The 8,828-nt window shown below is 41.5% G+C and overlaps 1 long non-coding RNA gene across 1 annotated transcript; it reads left to right on the plus strand.

Moving 5' to 3' along the window:
• Nucleotides 1-7,289: 7,289 nt before the first annotated feature.
• LOC121643631 lies at nucleotides 7,290-8,365 on the plus strand. The gene is made up of 3 exons (XR_006011143.1): nucleotides 7,290-7,429; nucleotides 7,692-8,020; nucleotides 8,140-8,365. It is a non-coding gene; the product is annotated as an uncharacterized LOC121643631 (long non-coding RNA).
• The last annotated feature ends 463 nt before the right edge of the window (nucleotides 8,366-8,828 follow it).

Consider the following 8,828-nt stretch of genomic DNA (forward strand, 5'->3'; position numbering starts at 1 on the left):
AAAGAGAATAATTAAAAATTAAAAAATTTAAATTTTTTTAATTATTAAAGATTTGTACAATAATTATTTCTGCTGTCTTTCTGATTGTGCATGTGTGTTTTGGGTCTACTGGGCACAGTGCTGGTTTTCTGTCTAACTGCTGCAGGAAGGGTGGATATCATACCATCCCATACCGTACCATCCCATACCATACCATTCCATACCATACCATTTCATCCCATAGCTTCCCAAACTATACATTACCATACCATACCATACCATTCCATCCCATCCCATCCCATCCCAAACCATACCATACCAGACCACACCATACATTACCATACCACTCCATACTGCACCATCACATCCCATACCATACCATACCATTTCATCCCATAGCATCCCAAACCGTACCTTACCATACCATACCATACATTACCATACCACTCCATACTGCACCATCACATCCCATACCATACCATACCATACCATTCCGTAACATACCATCCCATACCATACTGTACCATTCCATCCCATCCCGTACCATTCCATACCATACCATACCATACCATACCATTCCATCCCATCCCATACCGTACCATACCATACCATACCGTATCATTCCATACCGTACCATTCCATCCCATAGCATCCTAAACCGTACATTACCATATCATACCGTACCATTCCATACCATACCGTACCATTGGTATCCAAAACAGTACCATCTCGTACCTTAACGTAACGTACCATATGGTAGCATATCGTACCATACCATACCATTTCATGCCATAGCATCCCAAACCGTACATGACCATACCATACCGTACCATTCTATACCTTACTATACCGTAACATTCCATACCATAACATACCATACCATACCTTACCATACCATCCCATACCATACCATACCATGCCATACCATGCCACACCATACTATACCGTACCATACCATGCCATCCCATACCGTCCCATTCCATACCAAACCATACCATACCATACCATACTATTCCATCCCATACATACCATGCCATACCATACCGTACCATACCATGCCATCCCATACCTTACCATCCCATTTCATGCCATAGCATCCCATACCCTACCATACTGTACCATTCCATACCGTACCATTCCATCCCATAGCATCCCAAACCGTACATTACCATACCATATCGTACCATACCCTACCATACTATACCATACCATACCATACCATACCGTACCATACTATACCATTCCATACTGCACCATCCCATCCCATCCCAAACCATACCATTCCGTACCAAACCATCCCATCGCATACTGTACCATACCATACCATACCATTCCATCCCATAGCATCGCAAACCGTACCATACACTACCATTCCATACTGTACCATTCCATACCATACCATTCCATCCCATACCATACCATATCATACCATACCATATAATACCATACCATACCATACCATATCATACCATACCATACCATACCATACCATTCCATACCATACGCTTCCATACCCTACCATACCGCACCAACGGGAAGAACATTAAACCCAATCAGAAAAATATTTTTATACAGGCATGTTCATGCTGTTCACACACATAAAGACACAGAAATTTATAATGTAAAAAAAATATACCTGCAGGGCTCCAGTAGCGTCTCCAACCTCGGCAGTTTTTCCATTTCAGTTGGAGTTGGCATGGCAATCTTGGTGTTGTGTGTGATGAGGACATCCCTCAGGGGTTGCCTGTTCCTGCGTATGCTTTTTATCATGTCCAGGGTGGAATTCCATCTGGTTGGAATGTCTTGTATGAGAGACTCCTTATTCTGTTCAAGTTGAAGTTGCTTTTTGTTGACGCAGCCATTGCTTAAGAGCTGGAAATGCCGGTATATTTTGGAAAAGAAAAACGCTACATGGTCTTGTTACCTTTGGTCTGCTTGCACACACACCTGTCTCTACCACGAAGACTGGTGACAAGCAATACCGTTTATTGAGCACCGGTGTGTAGCCCCGCCCACAAACAAATTAGGTCAATTAAGAACAGATACAATCAATACACAATAACAAAAATACTTTTGCTCCAATTCTGCAGCATTTGCTGGACTGTGTTTAAAGTGGCCACAGCTTTCCTGCATTTGGCCAGAACATTGTCAAACAGGCTGTTCTGCAAACACACTGTGATGGAACGCTGCAGACTGTGTGCAACGCAGGGAACATGTTCAAAAGGTAGATGTTTTGCAGCAGCGATCATATTTCTAGTGCTGTCTGTGCAAAGTGTACTAATTTTATCTGAAATGCCCCACTGCTCTGCGACATGAATAAAATGTTCTGCACATGTTTCAGCAAAATGTCTGTCAGATGTCTTCATTACCTTCAGAGCATGTGAGTGCAGTCCCACTGCGCATCAATATAGTGAGCTGTACCTCCGAGGTAACTATGGTTACACAGTGATGTCCAGTAGTCTCCAGTGAGAGCATCCGTTGGTGCCTGTTGTAATGCTGTCACTCCTGTGGTCCTCTCCTTTTCATACAACTCGTGTATTGTTCTTGTGACTGTATGTCTGGAGGGAAGCTCATATGCGCCGTCATTAGCTGCGATCCTAAGAACGCTTCTCAGACCCACATCTTCTACAATACTAATTGGCCTGCAGTTTGTAGCTATCCACCTTGCAATAGCGTTTGTTAGCTTGTCTTGCTTTATTTTATCTATAGTTTTCCCGCACGCTGCGTCCAGCGTCGTCTGCCGAAGCCTCCCTGCCCCGTCTGTTTGTGCTGTTGTTTTGCTAGCATCAACGGCGTGTATAGCGTTTAAATGATGCTTCAGACTCGAAGTACTCGGGTGATAGGACATCTCTGCAGTGGTTACAAATAACTTTGGTCCTATCAGCCGGGTAGCGATAGATGCGTAACAACATGACGCCATCGCAGCACCTTCCTTAGATTAGAACCAGAACACGACTCAGAAACAAAGCAGGAGGATGGAGGTCATCACCAGACTGTGTTCTTTCTTCTTGGCAGAGCTTCGTGACGCCATTTTAACGGAGATTTATTCAGCAAAAAAAAAAATTCTGTTGCTCTGAATGAAGAGACGTTCCTGCTCTGTTTTCATGGCAGGTAGCACAGGAAGTGACTTTTTTTTCTCAACCAATCAACTGATTGCAGCATTTCAAGCTCCGCCCTTTTTGGTTGGTTAGATTGGTACCCCAACGGAAGGCTCCCAACAAAGTAGCATGGGTTGGATATTAGGGTACCCTTCCCAGTTTTCACCTTTGGAAATGCAAAAGAATGGGTCCCGCCCCGCACCCGTTGGTGGAAATGGGACTTTAGACAGAACAGAATTCCCACAATTCAAGCTTGAAGAGAATATTTGGTCTGAGCAGCTTTACACTTCATCCCAGTCTAAACCCTCTTACTGAAGCTCTCTGTCAGTAGTCTTCAGGCATAGTTCTCTAGGATCCTTGAGGGACTTTCCAAAACGCTTCTTTGGATGTTTATGGTTGTCAGATCAGTTCAGGTTTGAGTTGTGGGACGATCCTTCCCTCCGTCGGACCTGTTGAGGTCCAGGTTCTAGGTGGAGGATTCAACCCTCTGTTGGACGAGTCGAGGTCTGGGTTCTGGATGTTTTTTTAGGACATTTTCCTGTAAATGGCGTACTGGGTTGTTAATGAATGAAAAACACTGAAAGACACTAGAAAACCTGGAGAACTGAGTCTCTACACACAGAAACGAGTCCTGGATCAAGACTTTTGCACAGCGTTGGACATGTTAAACTATTAGACCATTATAAGATGCAAAGTTTAGTGTGCAGGCTGATGTTTTGCAAATTAGATGTGACACAAAATCTGGAAAATCTGGGTGATAAACCAGATAAATGGGATTTTTTCTGTTTAGAAATAAATGTTCTACACAAATACAAAGTAAAAGAGGTCAGGGTAAAATTCCCAGAGATTTCTGAGACAGTTTAACTGCGGTTCCTTCCTCTTTAAACCTGTCCTGTTTCTGCTCTTTGTCAGAAGCAATAAGCTAACTTATGACACTGAGAATAAACCATCTTCCACTGATTGAATATCCCTACTGGCATACGTACATGGGCAGCCAAAAATTTAATTAGCTAAAAGCATGATTTTACTGTTTCAGAAATGCTGAATCAGCTTTTCCACACAATAGCTTGAGTTCTGCTGTAAAGACGAAATGTTAATGAGGGAACTGAGTCAGAGCTAGCTCCTTTAAGTCTAATGTGGTGTTTAACAGGGCTGCAAACTCCCAAACACCGACCATGAGATGATCCGAGCCCCAGACAAACTTGTCCTCTGACTGCAGTCCTGTCCATTTTTACATCTGTGAGAGTTTGCTCACAGAGTCTAAAACAAAATGCACATGGCTTCAGGTGTAACAGATAACATCCGTCAGCAAGCCCCGTTTATTCCTCCACAAGGAGAAGCAAAGTCAGTAACATGAGGGTGCGTGGACCATAGATGACCACAGCTGAGGAGCATACAGAGGATCAAGAGAAGAGGTATTGTACGGTAAGGTATGGGATGGTAGGGTATGGTATGGTATGGTATGGGATGGAATCGTACGGGATGGTATGGTATGGTATGGTATGGTATGGTATGGTATGTATGGTATGGTGTGGTATGGTATGGTATGAAATGGTATGGTATGGGATGGTAAGGTATGGTAGGGTATGGAATGGTATGGTATTGTATGGGATGGTATGGTAGGGTATGGAATGGTATGGTATGGTATGGTATGGTATGGTATGGTATGGTATGGTATGGTAGGATATGGTATGGTATGGTAGGGTATGGAATGGTATGGTATGGGATGGGATGGTATGGTATGGTATGGTAGGGTATGGAATGGTATGGCATGGGATGGTATGGTATGGTATGGTATGGTAGGCTATGGAATGGTATGGTATGGTATGGTATGGTTGAAGGGCTGGATGAATGCAGTTCGGTTTGTCATTGTGTAACTAATTAATCTGCATCAGATTTATTTTTTGTTGATTGTTTTGTTTTTTGTCCAGTGAAAACAGACAACATGGACACCACAGACTAAAAGGTCCCACGTTACCAAACACAGATTGTTTGTCATGTTACTGATATTAAAAGAAAAAGGGTATTTCAGCAAGTACCAATTCAGGAAAATGAAAAAAACAATTTAATGTTAACTTCCTGTTGTAAGAAGAGCCCTGTTATAAAGTTTTTATTGTGGTAATAGACTCTAATGCAAACTTGTTTTACAACAAATTTTGGTTCTAATAAAAGTTCACAAAGGATTACTTTTGAATTCATTATTGGATTCTGTGTGCAACAATGCAATTAATTGCAATTAATAACAGAAAAATTGCTAAAAACCTGCAGTTGTTATTATATCTGTATTTAAAATCATTAGTTAGTTCTTTAGCATGTTTAGCCATGTATCAGGAACCATTGTAGAAGGACCAGAGACCAGAGGTGGGTAGTAACGCGCTACATTTACTCCGTTACATTTACTTGAGTAACTTTTTGAAAAAAAATTACTTCTATGAGTATTTTTAATGGCTTGTACTTTTTACTCTTACTTAAGTAAATTTATGAGCAAATGACGCTACTCTTACTCCACTACATTGGGCAAAAGTGGACTCGTTACTTCTCTTTATAACGTTTGTTTTTCTCCCGTGGATAACCATATGACCATGTTCCGCCAGTCAAATGTAGCAGCAATAATCACATGACTCCGTCTGACCTATCAGACGTACCCATGCTGCAGCTTGCACGGAAACAAAATATTAGCGGCAGAAAGTATTTTCTTCCGCAGACGAGCTACGGCGAAAAACAAGGGCAAAATGGCAGCAGCAAATGTCTGCATTGAAGAAGAGGACACAACAGAAGACGGCGAAGTTGGCGAACATCCCTGGCCTCATATTCAAAGCATGTTTAGCTTGCGCAAAACGCAAAAGAACAGCTGTGTAATGCGGTGTCTTCTGTGCCTACCAAAACAAACCGACATTTCAGCATTCAAAATCTCGACGTCTAATTTGAGGAAACACGTTGCGATAAGTATAACATTATAGTTTTATTACATATCATTATCATTAGCCTACATATCAGTCATAATTCATCCAACAGTTCTTTCATCTGGGCTGCATCTAACGTTAAGGTTAGTACATCTAATAACCACATTAACAATAATAAAAAGGCACCCATCACTAATGTTTTAAAAGCGTTATTGTTCTCATTGTATACTATTCATGCACAAGAAATATTGTAAGTTAAACCTTTTTTCAGAGGCGTAAATTCAGCACCAGTACATAAATCACACAACTAAAGTGCAACTACAACACACTATTTACCACTCTTCCCGTATATTAAACTTTATGACTTAATATGTTATACTTTGAAGCCTCATTTATATTTTTCTGTCAACAGAGGGTTCACACCAACAGCATGAAGAAATACACAGACCTAATTGAGTCCCACAGAAAACGAAGGTCCTTCACTACAAGTGAACCACCTGCAAAAAGTGCAAAGCTCTCCCTTCTCAAGCCCACAACGATTATCCAAGGCAACATTTGATCATCTTGTAATCAGATTTGTCTGTGAGGCCAGCTTACCTTTTTCTGTGGTGGAGACACCATCGTTTAAGACTATGATGGGAACAATACTGCCTAAGCATACAGTAATGACAAGAAAAACATTGTGCTCAAAAATACAGGAAGCTGCCAAAACAATGAAGAACACTATTATAAAAACGCTCAGTACTGTTAACTATGTTGCAACAACCACAGACTGCTGGTCAGCCCGACAGCGCAGCTACTTAGGAGTGACCTGCCACTGGATTCATGACAGCACCTTAGAAAGGCACTCTGCTGCACTGGCTTGTAGGCCTCTTAAAGGCTCACACACCTTTGATGTGCTTGCAGCAGCGTTAGAAGAGATACATTCTGAATATCAAATAAGAGATAAGGTGACAAGGACAACCACTGACAGTGGTTCCAACTTTCTAAAAGCTTTTCGAATATATGGCGAAGATGAAGAAGTCACCAATGAAGAGGAGGAGATGGACATCACCAATGATGAGGCATCAGAGGATGAGCGTGAGTCGGAGGTGGAGCTCCAGGATGTCTCTGCTGTGTTGAATGATAATACAGGCCTTGAATACCAACTTCCGAGGCACCAAAAGTGTGCCTGCCATCTCCTAAACCTGATGTCTACAGTAGATGCTGCCGCCACGGCAGCGACCAATGACACATACAAAAGGCAAAGTGTTCTGCTCTATGGAACAAAACCAGTAGGTCAACCATGGCCTTTGAAATAGTGGAACGTGAATGGAAGCTGCAGTTCCTCCAACCAACTCAAACACGTTGGAGCTCCCTGTTCCTGGCTGTGGAGAGAGTTGTACGCATTCAGAAAGAGCAAGGAGAGGCAGCAATTCAGAATGTCTGCACAGCACTGAAGATAAAGATGTAAGTTGACTTATGACATGTTTTAAACACAATTATGCATACAACCCATGGTTAATTCCACTGTTAATTCATTTAAACTGGTTTAGTCTGAGTTTAGTTTTAGTTTAATTCTGGTTTAGTACTGGTTTATTCTAGATTTAGTTTTGCATTCAATAAACTAGTTTGTGGAGAGCAAACTATTTCTGAGGTGGTCCTCTGTGCGAACAGTTTGAAAACCACTAAACTAATTTAATTTCTGATCTGTGTGGGTTTTTTCTTTTAGGTTTAATCCTGCTGAATTTGAATTTTTGGCTGAGTACACTGCTGTCATGAAACCTGTTGCCATGGCCCTCAACATCCTTCAAGGGGAAACGTCTGTGCACATGGGATTTTTGCTGCCAACACTTTACCAGTTGCAGGAGAAGCTAATAAGGCTGGAGTTATCCTGCAAAGTCTGAAGATCTCTAGTAGATGCCCTGCTCAATGGGATTCAGAAACGTTTTGGAGGCGCCATGGAGGACCCTGAGCTGATTGCAGCAGCAATACTCTTACCTCTTATACTCTTAAGATTTCGAACATTGTGGACAACAAAGGAGTGCATCTTAAAAGCTGGTATCTGTCTATATTTTTTGTTAATTTAAATTTGAGCTTGTAAACTCTGACTTGTCAGCTTTTGAAGTCCATGGTTAAGAATTGTATGCTGACCTATTTATTTTAAACAATTTCCGCAGGACTTGACTTCATTAGAAATCACCTAGACACAGACTCCGATGATGGCAGCACAAACAGCAGTCGCTATGATGAAGATGACTTCTTTGCATCCATGAAATCAGGAAAACCACAAGCAGGAGAGCTGGAGAGGTACCTTTCATGTCCATCCTCTGAAGGTATGGATCTACTGCACACCTTTCCTCACATCAAGAAGCTCTCACTGAAACTCAACACTGGTCTTCCTGCATCTGCGGCCTCCAAGAGACTTTTCAGTCATGCAGGACTTGTGTTTACTGCTAAACGATCACAGCTTCACAGCAAGAATCTTGAAGCTTAACCGTCAGTTCACTGAGTGAGAACAAGCACCACACATGCACAGACTCAAAAGTGGCATGTACAACAAAAACACTCCTCCTAGCACACACACAATGACTTCTGTTGTGTCCTATTCATCATATCAGACATTTGCCATAACAGTGTTGTTTTAATGTTATTTTCTGGTTGCCAAGCATGCTGAGCCATTTGGAGGGCAAAAGTTAATCAGAAGTTTGTTTTGTGACTTGGAATAGTTTGCAGGGTTCTCACATACAGTACATACAATATGTTGTATGTTTTTTGTTGCTGTTAAAAAGCTTTTGTTTGAAAGCTTGTACAAGTTATTTATAAAGATGTCATTTATTTTGTTTTTTACTGATTATTTAGTTTATTT

This window comes from Melanotaenia boesemani, chromosome 7 (genome assembly GCF_017639745.1).
Source record: "Melanotaenia boesemani isolate fMelBoe1 chromosome 7, fMelBoe1.pri, whole genome shotgun sequence".
Taxonomy (NCBI): Eukaryota; Metazoa; Chordata; class Actinopteri; order Atheriniformes; family Melanotaeniidae; genus Melanotaenia; species Melanotaenia boesemani.